Source organism: Gopherus flavomarginatus, chromosome 8 (assembly GCF_025201925.1).
Source record: "Gopherus flavomarginatus isolate rGopFla2 chromosome 8, rGopFla2.mat.asm, whole genome shotgun sequence".
Taxonomy (NCBI): domain Eukaryota; kingdom Metazoa; phylum Chordata; order Testudines; family Testudinidae; genus Gopherus; species Gopherus flavomarginatus.
Window position 1 is genome coordinate 16411287 of NC_066624.1, and position 19131 is coordinate 16430417.

The 19131-nt window shown below is 38.7% G+C and overlaps 1 protein-coding gene across 7 annotated transcripts in view; it reads right to left on the bottom strand.

Moving 5' to 3' along the window:
- The window catches only part of TENM1 (teneurin transmembrane protein 1), a 1412425-nt gene that overhangs the window by 1102293 nt on the left and 291001 nt on the right, over window positions 1–19131 (bottom strand). For all 7 annotated transcript variants that reach the window (XM_050964456.1, XM_050964455.1, XM_050964457.1 and 4 more), the window contains exon 3: window positions 1337–1441. The gene's annotated coding sequence lies outside the window, so the exon portion shown is untranslated. The remainder of the gene's footprint in view (window positions 1–1336; window positions 1442–19131) is intronic.

Genomic DNA, 19131 nt, shown 5'->3' on the forward strand with positions numbered 1-19131 from the left:
TTCAGTTTTCTTCCAAACACATTAACCAGTCCTTTTACTGCCAGGGTGACATTTCTGCATTTAAGAGAGGTGAGTTGATTTTCATGCAGTGTTTAAAGGTCAGACAGTTAATCTACCTCCATAAGGTGAGTGTTTGCATCTGAAGCAATTTCTGGAGGACAACAACTAAATCAATAAGAGTAATCAGAATCAACAAGAATAAAACCCAGCAGTTTCCTCAAGGCTGAAGCTTACATTAGGCTGTGGCTTGGTCTACATCACCAACTTATGTCAGTATAACTATGTTGCCCAGGTGTGTGAAAAATCTACACCTCTGAGCAACGTAGTTATACTGACCTAACCCCCCATGTAGACAGCGCTATGCTTACTGAAGGGCTTAGCCGGTCAACATAGCTACCAACTCTTGGGGAAGACTACCTCCCCAAGAAGCAGCAGTAGCTCTGTCGACAGGAGAAAGCCCTCCTATCAACATAGCTCTGTTTGCATAAGGGATTTTCCATACCCCTGAGCAACACAGTTCTACTGACATAAGGCCATATCTACACTACTGTTTGATCTAAGCTACACAATTTAAGTTACATTAGTAGTGTAACTCAAGTTGAAATAGATCATAGAATACCAGCTTTGGAAGGGACCTCAGGAGGTCATCTAGTCCAACCCCCAGACAGATTTTTGTCCCAGATCCCTAAATAGCCCCCTCAAGAATTGAACTCACAACCCTGGGTCTAGCAGGCTAATACTAAAACCACTGAGCTATCCCTCCCCCGCCCCAATAGCTTAGAGCTAGGTACCACAGCGTCCACACTATGCTATGTCAATGGGAGACGCTTTCCTGCCGACCTTGCTTCTGCCTCTGATTGAGGTGGAGTACAGAAACTGATGGGAGAGCACTCCCCCATCAATTGAGCACGTCTTCACTAAACCTGCTAAACTGACGCAGCTACATCAATTGGAGCAGTGCCGATTTAGCTCCGTAGTGAAGACAAGCCCTAAGTGCTGCAAGTGCACTGCTGCAGCATTCTATGTGTAGACAAGCCCTGAGTCAAAGATCCCCCAAGAAAGCTACTCAGCGCAGAAAAATCTTTCAGAGATTGTACAATCTTAAATGTAGCAACTTTTAACACTCAATCTGGCTTTGAAAGATCAGATTATTTTTCATTCAGATAAATAACCTTATTCTCCCTGTGTAAAACACCCCAAAAGTAGCAATTTCACTTCTTGCTTAGGATGGGACATTTTCATTTTCAAATGGCAAAACATTGGGAGTAATTGGTATAAATATTACTTCATTTCATTTAATATTTTTTCTTTAAAAACAGGCTGATGTTGAACTTACCACAGTTATATGTACTATAACTTGCAGGGCTGTGTTCTTTAGCTCTCAAGTCACATAAGCTCTAGAAGGCAGTGTGAATTCATGATGCTCAAAACATTTTGATTTCTGTTGAAAAGAAAAATATATAAAATAAAAATCACTAGAGATCTATGGTTAAGTCTTTGCTCTGTTTATTAGCCATAATGGTCCTGGTTCCTGGCTACTTAAGAAAGTAGCTGCCTGTTGCCCTAACTTCATCCCATCGGTGTAAGATCACTTGAGATATTTATATTTACAGTCCCTAGTACTGAACTGGGGGGAACTAGAGGCATGTATTGCTGAGAAAGGGGCTTTGATTCTGAAGCTACTGCTGGTAGAAAAATATTCAGTGAAAACCATTTTTGATGAAAAAGGCAGGTTCAGCAAAACCAAAACATTTTGTCAAATTGTTCATGTTGGGAAAAAAAATCCAAAAATGTCAAAATGAAACATTTGGATTTTTCAGTTTGAAATAACTTTTCATTTAGAAATTTCCCTCAATTTTATTAAAAATAATTTAAAATTAAAAAATGCTTGAAATCAAAATGAAATGTTTAGTTTCAGGTCAAACAATTTTTTCAAACTTTGCATTTCACCAAAAATATAATACATGTTTGCAGTTTGACCCAAAAAATGTTTTTGGTTTTTTTTTGGAATTGCCTGCAAACCAAAAAATCTACTATTCACACAGCTCTATCTGAAATGTAACCACCTAGAGACTTTTCCTACCTAGACAACAAGGATAATCTTGTAGTTAAGGCTCTGGTTTGAACATAGAAAAAATGGCTTCAATTCCCAGCTCTACCTCAAATTTACCATGTTAACTCGGGCAAGTATCTTTCCTTCAGTTCTCCCATCTGTAAAATGGGGCTAATGAGGATATTAAATTCCATTTTCCATTATCAGAGGTGGGGGAATGTGATGGGGCCAGCAGGGAAAGGAGAAAGCCCCAGGAGTGAAGGAGACATTTGCTAACAGATAGAAAGTAGCTCTTCCCCCTCTCCTTAGAGTCTCTGGCATCCATTAGCCAGTCGAGGTGGGACGGCTGCTGACTGGCCAACATTCCTCAGCTCTAGGGATTGAATCTGTTCCCCAGCTATATAATGAGTAGGGCCCTACCAAATTCACAGCCATGAAAAACGCACCACAGACCATGAAATCTTCTCTCCCTCCATGAAATCTGGTCTTTTGTGTGCTTCTACTCTGCATTATACAAATTTCACAGGGGAGACCAGCGTTTCTCAAATTGGGGGTCCTGCTCAAAAGGAGTTGCAGGGGGTCTTAAGGTTATTTTAACGGGGTTGCAGTATTTCCACCCTTACTTCTGCACTGCCTTCAGAGCTCCGCAGCCAGAGAGTGGCGACTGTTGGCTAGGCGCCCAGCTCTGCAGGCAGCAGTGCAGAAGTAAGGGTAGCAATACCATACCAGGCCTTCTTTACTTCTGCGCTGCTACTGATGGTGGCTCTGCCTTCGGAGCTCGGCTCTCAGCCAGAAGCTGCTGCTCTCCAGCTGTCCAGTTCTGAAGGCAGCGCCACCACCAACAGCAGCACAGAAGTAAGTGTAGTAGTACTGCAACCTCCCCTACAATAACCTTGTGACCCCACCACACACACACACACACACACACACACACACACACACACACAACACTCCTTTTTGGGTTGGCACCCCTAGAATTGCAACACTATGAAATTTCAGATTTAAATATCTGAAATCATGAAATTCATAATTTAAAAAATCCTGTGACTATGAAATTGACCAAAATGGACCATGAATTTGGTTGGGCCCTAATAATGGGGATAACACTTTTTCCCTGCCTTTTGTGTATAGATATAAGCTCTTCATGGTAGGGACTGTCTCTGTACAAACAGCAGATAGCACACTGGGGCAATAATCTTTTTTCAGGTCTCTGTCTAGGCATTACTGTAACACAGACAGCTCTCATAACAATAGTGTAAATAGAATTTGAGTTTGTTGACCTTCATTGTAGGTGCAAGGATCATTCATTCACATGTGTGCTTGCTTGAAAGTAAGTTTGATATAAGAGAGGATGTCTTGGGATGGTGAATTGCCAATAAATACTGCCTCTCGTAGGAAGACTATGTTGTGATTTATCTATGTATTCATGTGAATATGTGTATCTATGTGTATACATACAATAGCTATATTTATGATGTTTTTTCATTGAAGAAAATAAAAGGAAGACAAGAAAAATAATGAAAGGGAAAAAATAAATAGGAAGTAACAGGGAAATGCTATGAAAAGGAGAGTACCAGATGGAATGAAAGAATAAAAAAAAATAGAAAAATATGGAAATGAAAAGACAGAGAATAAGCATAGAAACAAAGAAAGAAAAAGTAAAGATTGTACTTTGCATTAGAATTGTTTCATTTTTGTTAGGAAGTTATTATTCTAACCACAAAAGATTGTATTGGGCTACATGCTTGCCTGCTGTAGTTCTTAGGTTGAGGAGTTCACCTTGACTATGACACTGTGATCTCAATCTTCCTTTGTTTCAGATGAGAGATATGGTACATGAGTTTGTTAATTTTCAGTTCCTTTTCAACTAATCTAGGGGAAATCTCAGTCGCTGCTTTTGCTTGCTTGCTTTGAATTTTGGAATAAGAAATCCATAGTGTAGAGGCTTTGATATTGTCATCACTACAACAACTGCCTTTAATTACTATTTTGTTTGCCAGGTCTCTCCAAGAAAGTAGTTGGAAGAAGTTATAGTTTATATTTAAGGTAAAACTTCTCTCTCTTTATATACATATACACACACGTACACATATATATACACATATACACATTCCTGGAAAACTTTATGGTTTATTTTAGGGCTACCATTTAATTCATCATTCATTTCAAAACAATTCCCAGAGATTTTATTGCCTCTAATGACTAGTTTTGTGAATTAATAGACTTTAAACTGTTGGGAGAATGTTTTTGGAAGAGACCTGTCCTTCAAATCATTTCTAGATATCTGAACAATAATTTCTCTCTCTTCTGTTATTGCACCTTGATTCTATCCAACCTTAGCTTTCTCTTAATTTTTCATGTATACATATGGAACTCTGTAGTGGAGCCAGAAATAGAGGTCTAGGCCATGGGAGGCACAGAAGACAAGAAATGCAGGCTTTCCTTAGCATGTTCCCATCCCAAACACACTAGACAAAGTGTTGCAAGTTACTGCCCATCCAGTCTATAACTAACTTTCACTTAATACTGTGGGATATACTCTCAAGCAGTTTTCAAGGGCAGAGACATTTTAGGATGCCCTGGCACAACATCTAGCAAGGGGCTGTGGGGAAGATTTTGCAGAGGCACAGGTATCCCCAGATATATGAATTTAGGGAACTGACTCTGAACATGACCTTGCCCCCAGTAGACAACTGAGCCCTTAATGAAAATTGTACATGGTGAGAATAGCCATATGATAAATAATAAAGCCCTTTAATTCTACCACCTTTTGATAGACTGAATTTAATTTTTCAACTTTACCAAGCTCTCCTATATTCTCTCCTCTAGCCTATCTACTCCAGAACCACTTCTGTGGAAAAAAGCCATTTTAAAAACTGTTGCCACAAAATATTTTCTTCTTTCTTGCAAAAATTAGTCAGGATGAGCAACATTCATCTAGTGACACTTTTAAGATCTGCTATTTTGAAACCTTATACAGCTATATCTGTGTATCTAGAACATAACTGAGCTTAGATGAGACCTGATCTCAATGTCTTTCCCTAGGTAGTTCAGATCCAAACTGAAACAAAGACCCAGTTTTGGATTCAAACCTTACCCCTCGATCCTCTCTGTATAATGGGAAGCCTGCACTGCTGCTCCATCCATATACTCTTTTTGTGGATAAATATAGGATTTCAATATTTCGCGTTGTCAGGGAAGTACCTTTCATGGAACTCAATTCACTAAAAAGAAATAAATTTTGCATTTGAAAATAAAACATAATCTAGGAAATAATCCTGAGTACAGGCATGGTAACAGAATTGTTTTAAGTGCACCTGTTACCTTTAGCTAATTATACATACAAACATTGAAAGACTTTCTACCAAGAGACAAGATAAGGCACTCCTGAAGAGCTTGAGATTGAAACTTATCAGATAGCTGTGGATTTACACTGATGGAGTAGGAATTTGCAGGCGTTTTTTATTTTAATGAAGTGAAAGACACCATTCTGTCCTGTTTACAGAAGAGTATGCTTTCTATGGCAAAGGCAGACAAAAGATTTTGACCACCTTTATGTTCCCTGCAAAATGTTTTGCAGGGTTCCAACTTCAGGAATGGTGCTAGCCAAGACTGACCAGGACCGATTCTGCTCTCATTTACACCGAGATGAATGATGAGTAACTCCATTGACGTAAATGGAGTTATACTAGCATAAAACCAGTGTGAGAGCATCACAACCACAATGTATGCTGCTGCATGGGAAAGCTTGCATGATGGCTCTTCACACAGAAGAATCATTCTTTCAGCCTTCATGAACATTAATAAAGAAAAATATATGCTGCTGCATTCTCATCACATTGATTTAAATAGGGACTTCTCATGCACATAATTTAAGAACATGCTTGAGCACGTTGCTCAACAGGGAGAGGATTATTCATGTTTGATTCTAAGCATATGCTTAAAGGCTTTTCTGAATTGGGCCCTTAGCGAGAGTAACAAGAAATAAGTTTTTATTATAAAACATTCGTAATTTGTCTACCTAATGGTTTAATTACAACATCTCAAAAAGTTACAGTTATAATGGAACTGTTTATCCTGTAATGCGATTGATTTACTATTACCGGTACTTTCTCCCCTTCTTCCTCTGCAAACAGGTAAGAGTGCCTCACTGGAAATAAATTTGTTAGTCTCTAAGGTGCCACAAGTACTCCTGTTCTTTTTGCGGATACAGACTAACACAACTGCTACTCCGAAAACTGTCACTGGAGAATGTTCATGCACCTCCCCCATGCCCTATGTTGCTGATGTTGCCAGCAGATACATCTTTCTTTTTTAGCTGCAACTCTGTCATACTCTGATCCAGTCTTTCCTTTGCTCCAGGGCCCTCTAATGACTTATAATAGAGAGGAACATTCCCTGATTCACTCACTGAGTCCACCACAAAGGGCAATAATTTCATAGGGAAATTTTCGGTTTCTGTTTGTCTAGCCCTCTGTGAACCTGACAAGCCTAGAGGACAGATTAAAGTCAAGTCATAGATTCTTTAGGAAATCCTAGAAGGTTTGTTCACCACAGTTCAAGTCCCTTTTGAAAAGCTCAGTGCACTTCTAGTCATATCATTTATTTAACAGTTCAAGTCCTGGGAGGACACAGAAAAATCATAATTTTGCATATCCTATCTCTCTCATGTCTTTTATGTATTGTCTGATAGTCTACTTTTCTTTATGAACGTTAACTCAGTGGCACCTTTTCATTTATTCCATGGATATCAAGTCTTTGTAGCAATCACAAAGAACATTGTTTCATTAATGACAAGGCAGAAAGTTTTTACCAAGCGTGACTCAGGCAACACAGCTTGTACTAAAATAGTGTGGGGGTGGACAGGGATAGGTAGGGATACATTTTAACGAGCCAAACATGGAGTTTCCATGGGTAGAGAAACAGTCTCAACTTCCCCATCTGGTCTATCATCAAGGCAGTTATTTCAGTCTTATGCATGCTCCTTGCCAGATTTTAACACATGGACTATTATGCATCCCTCCTAAGTAACTTGGTCAACTAATTTACTGGAAGACATTTCCATGCCAGCAGCTAACAAACTGCATTATTGTTTGTAGGACAGTGCATTCATCAGTAATAAAATTCTGCTACTGAACTATGGTCATGGCAGACTGAAACATATGGAAACTGGACAAATTAAGCACAAAACAGTATCTTTAAAGCAATAGGTAGTGATTGTGAAAGAACAGCTGGTCAGTTCAAGTTACCGGGCTATCAAAAGATCCTGTATAGTCCCTCTGCTACAATATATGGAAAGCGTGAGTACAGTACATGGTAACTGTACTATAAAGACAACCAATTTTTCCCTTTCACTAGTCATGCTATATTGTACCACTCCATGTAGTGTAATGCAATGGGACATAGTATAAAGCAGAGTAACCTGGAATAGTAAATAAAATTAATAATGGCTAATGAAATATATTAAAAAAGGATGAATTAAGGGACATGTAAGAAAAGTAATACGTAAAAAAAAAATCCAGCTGTTTAGATAACAGTAGCAGAGTTGCTAATGTCACTACACAGAATGCATTCAATGACTGTCGCAGGAGGTTCTTAATACCTTGTATATCTCTTTGTAGGTCTATAAAGTTGATCAAATCACATTACTGAGTTAAGGGGTTATTTTGGTCAGCATCCAGAATGTGAACACTAGACTGTGTAAGAGAGGTAATGTTAACAATATCAGGTCATCCTTCCTTGTCAGTATGCTAATAGCTATTAGTACCCTGCTGTTCAGTCAAATCTTACTGATGGAAAATTGTCAGTTCCAGTGTTAGTTTATCTCCCATTAAAAGAATTTTCCTGAGGAAAAGTGGAAGGGAAAATGGGAAAGTGCTACACCATGGAAATCTTCTCTCTGTTTGGAAGCAATCTTGGGCTATTTGATCATGTAAACATATGCTTTTGAAAAGACAATAGCTAGGGATGAGGAATTTTAACAGAAAGGACACTAGAAGCGGGCAGGTGCATCACTGTTCCAATTAAACTTGATTACTGCGATGAAAAAGAAAGCTTCCCGTTCTGCTAAATTACCCACAAAAGCTAAAAAGAAAGATGCTATACAAATGTTTTGATCTGAGTTCCCAAAAGAAACCAGTGGTCTCCTCACAATCATCAGTGTCCTAGAAATGTGTGCTAAAAATGAAAACAGTATACTGGAGGGAGTAAATTATCACGCCTAAGCCCTTCTTTCTGTCAAACCACCATAGGGCAGTTACGTCAATAAAACTTCCTTTACTGCAAGACTGCATTAAACCGCTGAACAGTTGTAGCCAACTCACTAACTAAGGACTATTTCTGAGAGTATATACCTAGACTAAAGTCCTCTCTCTCTTCTACATCATCTCATTCTTCACATCTGCTAGTCTTACCCTAGAATTTCTTTCACTTTTCCAGTCTTCTCCTATAAACTAATGGAAGGCGAACATGGTGTAGCAGGTAGGAGGACTAGGTCTCTATTCCCAGCTGTACCACTGATCTGCTATGTGATCTTAGGCAATTCTCTTCATCTTTCTGAGCTTCTTTTTACCCTCTCATCCTTCGTCTGTTTAGATTTGCAAGGTCTTTAGGGTAAACACTGCCTCTTATTTGTACAGTGCCTATCACAGTGAGGCACTGAGATTGGTTGGAGCCTCTATCTGCTATTGTAATAATTATATAATTATTTATATAAATAATAAATACTAATAAAAGGATTAGAGATAGGACTGCAATGAGCTATATGGACCTTGATTCAGATTTCAACCCTTCTCCATAAATGCTCCTTGAAGCTCAGGAGCGTTCCTAGCTGGGGATTTGGTCCAGTTCATTACAGAGACAGTGGACAGACATGACATATATAGTCATATTCAGTTTGGATTGTAAGCACCCATGATATTTTTAGTACAGACCAATCTCTAATTGCCCAGGACTTCACAGATAGAAAGACAAGATAAAGAAATATAGTTTAACTAGGCTGCAACTTTATAAAGTTCTCATATGAGAACTATCTTGCAATAACTCATCCAGAGCAGCATCTTCTTCATTTGTAATCCATACCACATGGTGGAGAGCTATTACCAGCCCCTCACCTATTAACCTAGTCCTAGCTCCATTGCTGGGACCCACCACACTCCTCTTAAAGAAGAGTTAAGGGGATGGGAAAGAGAAGGTTGTCTCCTCAATGTACCAGACATAAGGAGCCACAACCCTATTCCCCACTGTCACAGGGTGACTGGATTCTTTGAGGCGAGAGATGGGCTAAATCCACCTGTGACTGATTTGTGGCTTTCAGCTGAGGATGCAGGGCCTGATGAGGAGCTTCTGGAGCTCATGAAGCTCAGCTGAAGCTGGGGAAGAGTGGCAAGGAAGTTCCCACAGAAGCCCCTAGATTAGGGAAGAGGACCCTGACTGGAGAGAAACTCCAGTCAGAGTTACCCTGAGAATCAGCACACTCTGACTGAAAGAAACTGAGCAGAGCCCAGGAGTGGCAGTAGTTTTTGTGTTTGTTGAGACTTTAATGCCCTGTAAGGGACAGATGCATCCGATGAAGTGGGCTGTAGCCCACGAAAGCTTAGGCTCAAATAAATTCGTTAGTCTCTAAGGTGCCACAAGTAGTCCTGTTCTTTTTATGGACTAATCTGGGACTCAGCTGGATAGCTAAGTCACTCCAGCAGAAAACATGATGAAGTCTGTGTGGGTTGGTGAAGACTCAGGAGAGAAACTGAGGTATGCCATGCCACAAGAGGATAAGTTCAGAGACTACACATTGCTACACCCACTTTCTTTATCCACTTCCAATTTCAAATTCCAATTTATCAGGGAATCATACCCATATTAAATGGTTCCCTGCACTGAACAACTGACAAGTTGCAACGAAATGAATTTACAATCTAACCTATCCTTTGGGTCACTGGTTTGCTGGGAGGAAGGTGAGAAAACCCACCCCACTCAAGTCAGTTTGGTAGTGAGGGAAAAATTCTTTCCCATCCCCCGAAAGGCAACTAGCATGATGCCCACAGTAGACACAAGAATCCAGTTCTTCTCTAATCCCAAGAGGCGGCGGGGGGAGCAAGCTTTTCTTGCTGGTGCAGAGGACTGCCCCTGGGCAGGAGAAAGAGCTTATAAACCCTCCCTTTGGTTGCACTGGAACCAAAAGGCTTATGCTTCACCCTTCTCTTCTACCAATCAGCCACAGAGCCCCCTCTTCAAGCCCCTGTGGTGGAGAGACGCAGAGGGTGTAAATCCTTGGCTAGGCCAGTCCCTGGTCTCTCTTGCTGGACAAAGCCTCCCTATCTCTGAGGCTATGGGTGTGATCAACAACAATTCTTTTGAAATCAGTCTTGCTACACATGCAGTGAACAGCAACTCACTCTGCCAGCAGTCCAGTTTAATTCAGTGAGTAAGGGTAAAAGAATCAGGACAACAATGAGGGTTGAATTCTGCTCTCATTTATAATTAGGCACCTCTCTTGGCTTCAGTAGAGTTGCTAGAAAGAAAAGCTGGTGTCCTTTTATCCTGGGTTAGACTACCTGAGAAACTATTTAAAAAATATTTTCATGTAAAACAATTAAAGTAACAAAACAGTAAGTTGCTTTTGTTCAAATCTATGTGTATGTTTGTACCAACTACACTTCAGTTCTATCTACTGCCAATAAATCACATGAATCACTTCTACATTCACTGCAATCCTGCTAATGCTGTATTTATTTAAACACTTAGTTTAAAAAAGAGTGATACATTAGGGTCTAATAATTACCTATATATACAGTACAGCGCACACACTTAAAATGTTCTTTCTGGTTTTCAATGCATAAAGGTTTCCAAGATATTTTCTATTCTTGAACAGTTCATTCCAATTCTAAAGTTATTGCTGGTTCTAGTGATAGTCTCCATATTATAGCTGACATTAAAATTTAAAGAACTAGACATTTCGAAATGCCAAAAGTAATTAGGTGCCTCATTGCAACAGACAATTTATTCACTATTTTGCCACAAGTTTGTCTAAGGCAGCTATTTCTAGGAGAAAATTCTTCTCTGTATTGGCTTGTTTCTTTCACCATGTACAGCATTAAAGATGTCCCACGTCAGGATATACAACATAAAATCACAGAGCATAAGAAATCATGATGGGACCACAAATAAAATCTACAATAACACATAGGCATGATACCTGCTTCTCATCACAGATGTGATATCTCGCTAAAATATCTAAGAGTGTTTGTTACCCAGCACTGGGATGTTTCCAGTCTGCTGGCACAGACCTCTTTACTGTAGGTCTCTGATTTGGTAGCAGTGATGGACATTAATGCCTGTGTTTTGTAAAATGCTATTTGTGTTGTACAGATGTGGATCCAAAGAAAAGTGTAAGTTGGGAGGGAGCCAGTGTTAATAGTACAGGAACTCCTCACTTAACGTTGTAGTTATGTTCCTGAAAAATGTGACTTTAAGCGAAACAATGTTAAGTGAATCCAATTTCTCCATAAGAATTAATGTAAATGAGGTGGTTAGGTTCCAGGGAATTTTTTTTGCCAGACAAAAGACTTTCTCTGTCTCTCTCTCTATATATATATGCACACACACATACACACACACAGTATATGTTTTAAACAAACAATTTAATACTGGTACACAGTGATGATGATTCTGAAGCTTGGTTGAGGTGGAGGAGTCAGAGGGTGGGATATTTCCCAGGGAATACCTTACTGCTAAATGAACTAGCAATTGACTGAGCCCTCAAGGGTTAACTCTCACAACACTCTACAAAACAGCAGGAAAGGAGGGAGAGGAGACAGAGAGACACACCCTGTGTGTGAGAGAAAAAATGGGCATTTCCCCTTTAAGTAGCTGACCCCAGGCTTAAGTGCACTATCTTGTTAATTGAATCAGCTTGCTGAGACCTGAGACCCACAGCTACGCCTAGAAGCTCCCTGTGTCCCCCCTGCTCTATGGAAGATGGGGTAAGTGGGGGGCAGGTGCAGGGGGGAGGAGGAGACACTCTGACATTAGCCCACCTCTTCTCCTCTTCCGCCCGTACAGCAAGCAGGAGTCTCTGGACCAGCTCCAAGGCAGAGGGCAGGAACAGCATATGGCAATCGGGGTGTGGGGGGAATAGCTGCAAAACAGGGAACTTAGGGGAGTGGGGAGCTGATAGGGGGGCTGCTGGTCCACCCTGGTTCCAACCACCCACAAGCTAGCTGCAACGGGCTGCTCTTCCTGCAAGCAGTGGACAAAACGGGTGGCTGCCAAAGAAGGTTAGAAGGAAGCATTTCACAATTTTAAACAAGCATGTTCCCTGATTGATCAGCAACTTTAACATCAAAACAACTTTAACCTGAATGACTTAAAGTGAGGAATTCCTGTACTCACTTTGTAAATTACATCTACATTCAGAACAAATGATTAATGAGCAACAGAAGCAGAAGTAAATAAATCAAGTTATGTGATTTAAAACATATAATTGAACTAGATATTCCAAACAGAGCTACGCAAATAACTGATTTTTTGATTTACCAACAGTTCCAAAAAATATTAAAATGATTAAGTTTGGGTTGAACTGCAACTGATTTTTTTTTTTAAATTCAGCAAATAGAAGAAATTGAAAACGTTTTTTGGAGTCAAACAAAATATTTTGTTTGATCTGAATCTACATTTTTCAGGTTGGGGGGAGAAGGGGGAGTTTGGGGTGAAAAATTTCATCCAGCTCTAATCTCATATCTACAGGGGAAAGAGACGAGACTGAGCTGTTGGACCAGATCTGAAGCTGAACTTTCCCAAAGGTTGTGGTTGTTTGGATTAAAATTCCATTTAATCCCATCATAGAGATCAATATGTGCTTTGCATTTATTATGTGGATCTCAACTTGCAACCCATTTTCTGGGCTCAGGTTGATCTCCAATTTTTATGAGTTTTTTGGGTGTCCTTAGGTTGGCAGTCTCATGAATGAAATACACTTTAGGATTTGCAGAATGTAAACTTTTCAGTGCACTTTTCGAAGGAAAATTCCTCAGCTGTTTAATTTTTAACACAACTTTCCACTTGCTAAACCTCTCTAGGTGAAACTCAAAGTTGCATAACATAGTCTAACTCAGGCTTATGTGTTATTTACTTTTACTTGAATTATCCTCTGTAGGAAAATTCCTTTAGATTGTGTTGTGTTTGGAATAACGTTATATAAGAGCCCTGAGGCAAATTAAAAATATAACAATCAATAACTGAGTTTTATTAAGAGATTAAATTCAGAAACAAGCACAAGCTGAAGAATAATGCGCTGATTTATTCTAGACCACTACCTCCTACACAAAGCTTATTCAGCAGGGGATTGAGTGGGGCAAATGCAGTCAGTACTGTAGATGGTATGATTTGATGAATAATGTATTTGATTATTTTTCCCCATCAATCATCAAATAAAGCATTTGCAATTGATTTCATTATTTGATTCAGCTCTTTTATTATTAGAAGAGTACACACTCAACCAATGAAACACAAGGTTTTCTGTGGTCACAATAATGGCATCCAGAAATCGTGGTACCTAGGAACTTCTGAAAGATAACACTTTTGTGAGTGCTGCAGATGGATCATTTCTATTGTGGCTGAGAGTGATGGGAAGGTGAGAGTTCTAGTGAAAAACACCACTTCTTTCTTTCTAGAAACTTGCATTTATTAAAAATTAATTTGAAAATTAAAAGTATTTCTGCCCAATCTCAAATTGATAGTCACCTAAATAGTCAATCCACAAGAGACCATTTGAAACAACTCACAGTAATTGTCAAAAAATACTGTCAATATCAGTATAATTAAATGTGCTGCACTAACCAGCTGGAAACCCCATGAGTCCATTTGCTGTGGTGAGAGAGCTTGCAAACATCCAGACTGTATTACTGAAAGTTCAAAACAGAAAAGAGCTAAGTCTTCAGTTGGGCTCTCTCTCACTGACATAACACATTTAATCACAGGAAAGTTAAAAGAAAATGTTGCCTTTACTGCTCTTTCAAGTTTGAAATAAACATGAACAAATTGTCACACACACTGCCAAGTCTGTCTGAATAGATCTGTGCCTCTGCAAGAAAAGGACTGATGCAAAATAGGAGAGACATAAATGGAATTAGATAAATGATGCCCTCGAGAATGTTGATTTTATTTTATGACTCAAGTATTTCTAAGAAATTCAATATAAAAAAAAAAGAGTGGTGAGGAGCTAAAATTCCTTTGACCCCGTAAGACAGTCAGTTTGTAACAAACTTCATTAAAAGGTAGAATCAGTAGCTGCATACTTGGAAGGTAGTTTTAAGCAACCATATCTTAGACAGAATGAACTGAACATAACATAATCCACTAATGAGAGTGTGTTACAGGTCCCTTCCATGCCAATCCACAGAGGATATGAGTTGTTACTCTCACTCACGACAGAGGCCTGGTTCTTTAGTGAGGTGTATTGAAAACTATGTTAAAATTATGATCCATCGCTCTAAATGCTCAGGGATTTCCCTGGTCCTGCTTGCAGACAGGGAGTTCTATAGAGAAGCCTGCCAGAATCAGACAGACAGACAGACAGCTTAGAGAGTTAGCTTGGTGAGTTGTGCCTCTCTGATTTAGGGAGCAGCCTGTTCTGTGTGTCTCTACCTTTGGGTTCTTGTGTGTTATCATTCTGAAAAATCAAGTAGTGTTATGTTATAACCTTCCAGCAAGAGTATTTTATGTTTTTATCAAACTTACCTGTCTGTATGCCATGAAACATGAATTTATCCCAAGCTTTAGTAGCTCCTGAGTTTAGCTCTGGATGCTCTCAGTTCAGTCCCCAGTGTACTAGGGACAAAAGGATGGCTGTCACAATAACATGCAATATGGTGGTGTCCAAAACCATGATGGGGATGGTCAGTCCTAATGTTTGGAGCCATGGCAGTGAGGCCTAGGGGTCAGAGTCAGGAGCAGAGCCTGAATCAGGTGTTCAGAGTGAGGTTGGGGCAAGGCCAGAATGAGAGCAAGGCTGGAACAGGCTAAGGTTTGGGGAGTCTGTTACCACTGTCAGGCAGGAAAAGGTTTCAAGATGCTGCTCCTCCTGTGAGGCTTATATACCAGACCAGTTCTTGGCTTGGAGATTGGCTGAATCCCAGCACAGGAGTGACTGATCACTTTACAGGTGGTGGCACAAGCAAGTTACATGTTATAAACAGACAATATACAAAGGTGAAGACTTTTGGTTGCCATAATCCTAACTGAATTATTCTCACCTGGTTACCGTCATCCTGTATTTAGTGCACATCATTCTCCTGCCTGAATGAAACACTGGTAATCGTTAGATCACTTTATGTTTTTGAAATGTAACCTAGGCTTTTCTTTCCTAATTCTTAAAATATTCCACTTAAATTGTTTCAAAAGCGAGACACTACTGCTTGCTGGACATGCTTAGGGAGAACAGACATGGAGGACTTGGGGCACCTTCCTCCTAAGTACATGCAGTGCTGAGCACCTTACATGATTTGGGTTATTCTATATGACCCAACTCAAGGAAATCAGTCTCACCATAGGTCTTGAGGGAAATGTACTTGCATTGGGAGTCCTGAGAGGCTCCAGTACCTTTATTTTCTTGCACTGTCTTGATTTTATGCTAATGATTTGTTCAGTATATTTGGATTGATGATGTAAGTGGGAGCATGAGGGATGCAATCTCTGTATCTCTTGTGTACCTATGCAGGAGTTAGCCACAACTTGTCCCTAAATGTATATAGTATCTGAGGGACTGCAGTTAATTTCTACTCTAAGGGCCCAATAATTGAAGCCTTACTCACATTGGAAAGCATCAGGGGGTAGCCGTGTTTGTCTGCATCCACAAAAACAACAAGGAGTCTGGTGGCACCTTAAAGACTAACAGATTTATTTGGGCATAAGCTTTTGTGGGTAAAAAAACTCACTTCTGATTCTTTAAGGTGCCACTGGACTCCTTGTTGTTTTTATTGGAAAGAAGTTTCACTAGCAAGTAGTGCAAGAGAATATTCCGATTTGTTGGATATTACTATGAGGTTACTGGAAATGAATGTTAACTTTCTAATGGCAACCACTGCATCTGATATCTGAACATCTGAGTTTTAGTCTGTTTTCTCTCTACTTCTTCAATTATATATTCATAAATACTATTTTAGTTTTTGTCATTTTTTCAGTGATAATTTTCCTTTTTAAGGCTTTGTTACTGAATACAATCTGTTGTCATCACATTTTTTGTCTAGTCCTCTAGTTCCAGTATCAGAAAAATCAAAGCCAGAAGTCTGACACATCCATCATACAATCAGTAAAATTAGGCTGCTCCAGTTGGTTTAACTGGCAACTTTTGAGCATACAAAACAGAGCAACTAGGTTTTAATAGTCTAAAACCTCCAAAATGAATCATAATACAAAATCTATTGCCCATCAACTGGCATAGCAGGCAAAGAGTGCCATATGCTTTCAGTTTCATTTGTGTTGTTTATCTTTAATGCTAAATCCTAATGTAATACACTTTCTATTATTCTGTCATGTCAATCTTTTTTATGTGTAAGGGATTCAGGAAAACAAGAGAATATTGGTTTTAAGAGCCACAAGCCAATGCAGGCTCTACTAAACCTAGGCCAGCTGAGAGCTGTGGAGTAGTAAATTGCAATTTTTCATGCATGAATTAGAGAGTACACTCAGTATGTAATTCTCCCAAAATACATGTTTACATAGGCACTTATAAGCCTGCAGCTAAAGTGTAGGCCTTTCTCAAAAGCTAATCAGGGATAAGAAATTCAATGTACTAAAACATTCATGGAAAACTTAAGTCTCACTTATAGTATAGAGCACATACTGCAGCACACATGAACAATAGAGTTATTGCCAGTAGGAACTGGATTCACTAACACAAGATAAATACATAATTCATTACAAGGGGAAACAAATGAGAGGGGATAAATGCCAAGGCTTTCTCAATGGCTACAAAAACACATTTCTAGCATTTAAACATATGAAAACAAGAGTTCTATCTGGTAAATACTCTATTCATATGGTTCCCAATATCTGCTATAGGGTTCAATTTCTGTTCTTCATCCAACTATCTGCTGTTCCTACCTGGGTGTTTTTCTGTACTCTGATTTCTGAACAGGATAGTGTTGAAAGCAATGAAAGGCAGCATTGAGTGTCTTTGCAGAAGTGGAAATAACTTTTAAAAATGAAAAAAGATTTCATTAAGACCACATTGAGGACGGATAAACTATCTTGAAATTGAAGAAAAAAATTAAGAGATTTATCAGTCCAAATGAATTCTTTTTACATTTTTAGAAATTACCTCCACTTAAAAGTGGAGTTACAACTTAGACTTCTCTACTTCTATGCCCTATTCCTGTGTTGGTTGATCCAAGGATCACATTAGCCCTTTTGGTCATGAGGTCAAATTGGTAATTCATGTTTTAGTTGATCATCCTTTTCATATTCACTGCTTCCCAGGATAGAGACCTCTATTCTGTAACAATAGCCTATATTCTTAATTCCCATATGTATGACTTCACATTTGGCCATACTGAAACACAAATTGTTTCCTTTCATCCAGTTTACCATGAGATCCAGATCACTCTGTATCAGTCCCCTGTCCTCTTCATTTTTAACTGTCCCCAATCTTTATGTCATCTGCAAACTTCATAAAAAAATGATTTTATGTTTTCTTCCAGGTCATACATAAAATGTTAAATATTGTGGGCCCAAGAACTTACTTCTATGGGACACCATTATAACCCCTCCAATGATGATTCCCCCTTTACAATTACATTTTGACATGTACGTTAGCCAGTATTTAATCCATTTAATGTGTCTTATGTTGAATTTGTATCCTTCTAGTTTCTTAATCTAAATGTTATGTGGTATTAAGTCAAATGCCTTAAAATAGTATTACATCAACCCAGTTACCTTTATCAACCAAACTTGTAATGTTATCAAAAAAAGATATCGAGTTTGTTTGAAAAGATTTATTTTCCATATACGCATGTTGATGGGCAATAATTATATTACCCCCTTTAATTCTTTATTTATCAAATCCTGTATCAGCTATTCCATTAGTTTGCTGGTATCAATTTCACAGGCCTATAATTACCAAGTCATCCCATTTACCCTTTTAAAACATTGGCACAATATTAGCTTTCTTTCAGTCCTCTGGAACTTCTCCAGTGTTCCAAGACTTATTAAAAATCAACATTAATACTACCGAGAGCTCTGGGGCCAGCTCCTTTTAAATTATTGAATGCAAGTTATTCATGCCTGCTGATTAATAATGTCTAACATTAGTAGCTGCTGTTTACCATCCTCCTTGGTTGGAATGGAGAGTATTTCATCATCATCATCATCATCATATTATATAAATACATAATCTGGCTTTTTACCAAATACTGAACAAAAATATTTATAGAACATTTCTGCTTTTTTGCTTTATTATTGATAGTTCTACCATTTCCATGTAGTAATGGACTAATGCCACAGTCAGGATTCCTTTTGTTCTTAATATATTTGAAAAACTCCTTCTTGTTCTTAACTTTGGTAGCTAAAGATTTGTCCTTTGGTCCTATTGCTTCTTTTATCAATTCCCTATAGTTCCTACATTCTAATTTATATATATTGCTACCCATTTCCCCTTTTTCATTTGTTATAGATTTTGTTCCATTTTTATAGCTGCTTTCACTTCCTTTCTAACTCAAGTGTGGTTTCTTAAGAATTTTTTCTTGATTTATCCCTGATATAGTCTATAGAATTTTTCCATAGGAGGCAGGGTTTTTCAGGAACACGAAGCTTTGAAAACTTTTCTAATTGAATTAATAAACAGCAGAAACAAAATGCTCTAAAGGATCTCAGAGTGACAAGATCAGCCAGCAAGCACTATTCTTTGTCATATAACCAATTAATTTTAGTTTAAAATATTAATTCTAATTAATTACCTATTCACTGTATTTCTTATTTTCATTATACTCCAGTCTGTTCATCTATCTAATGAAGTCACTTAACATGTGTTGCACAAGGCTCAAATTAGGAAAAGTAACTCTTGTCCTGGTTTAGTAGTGGCATCC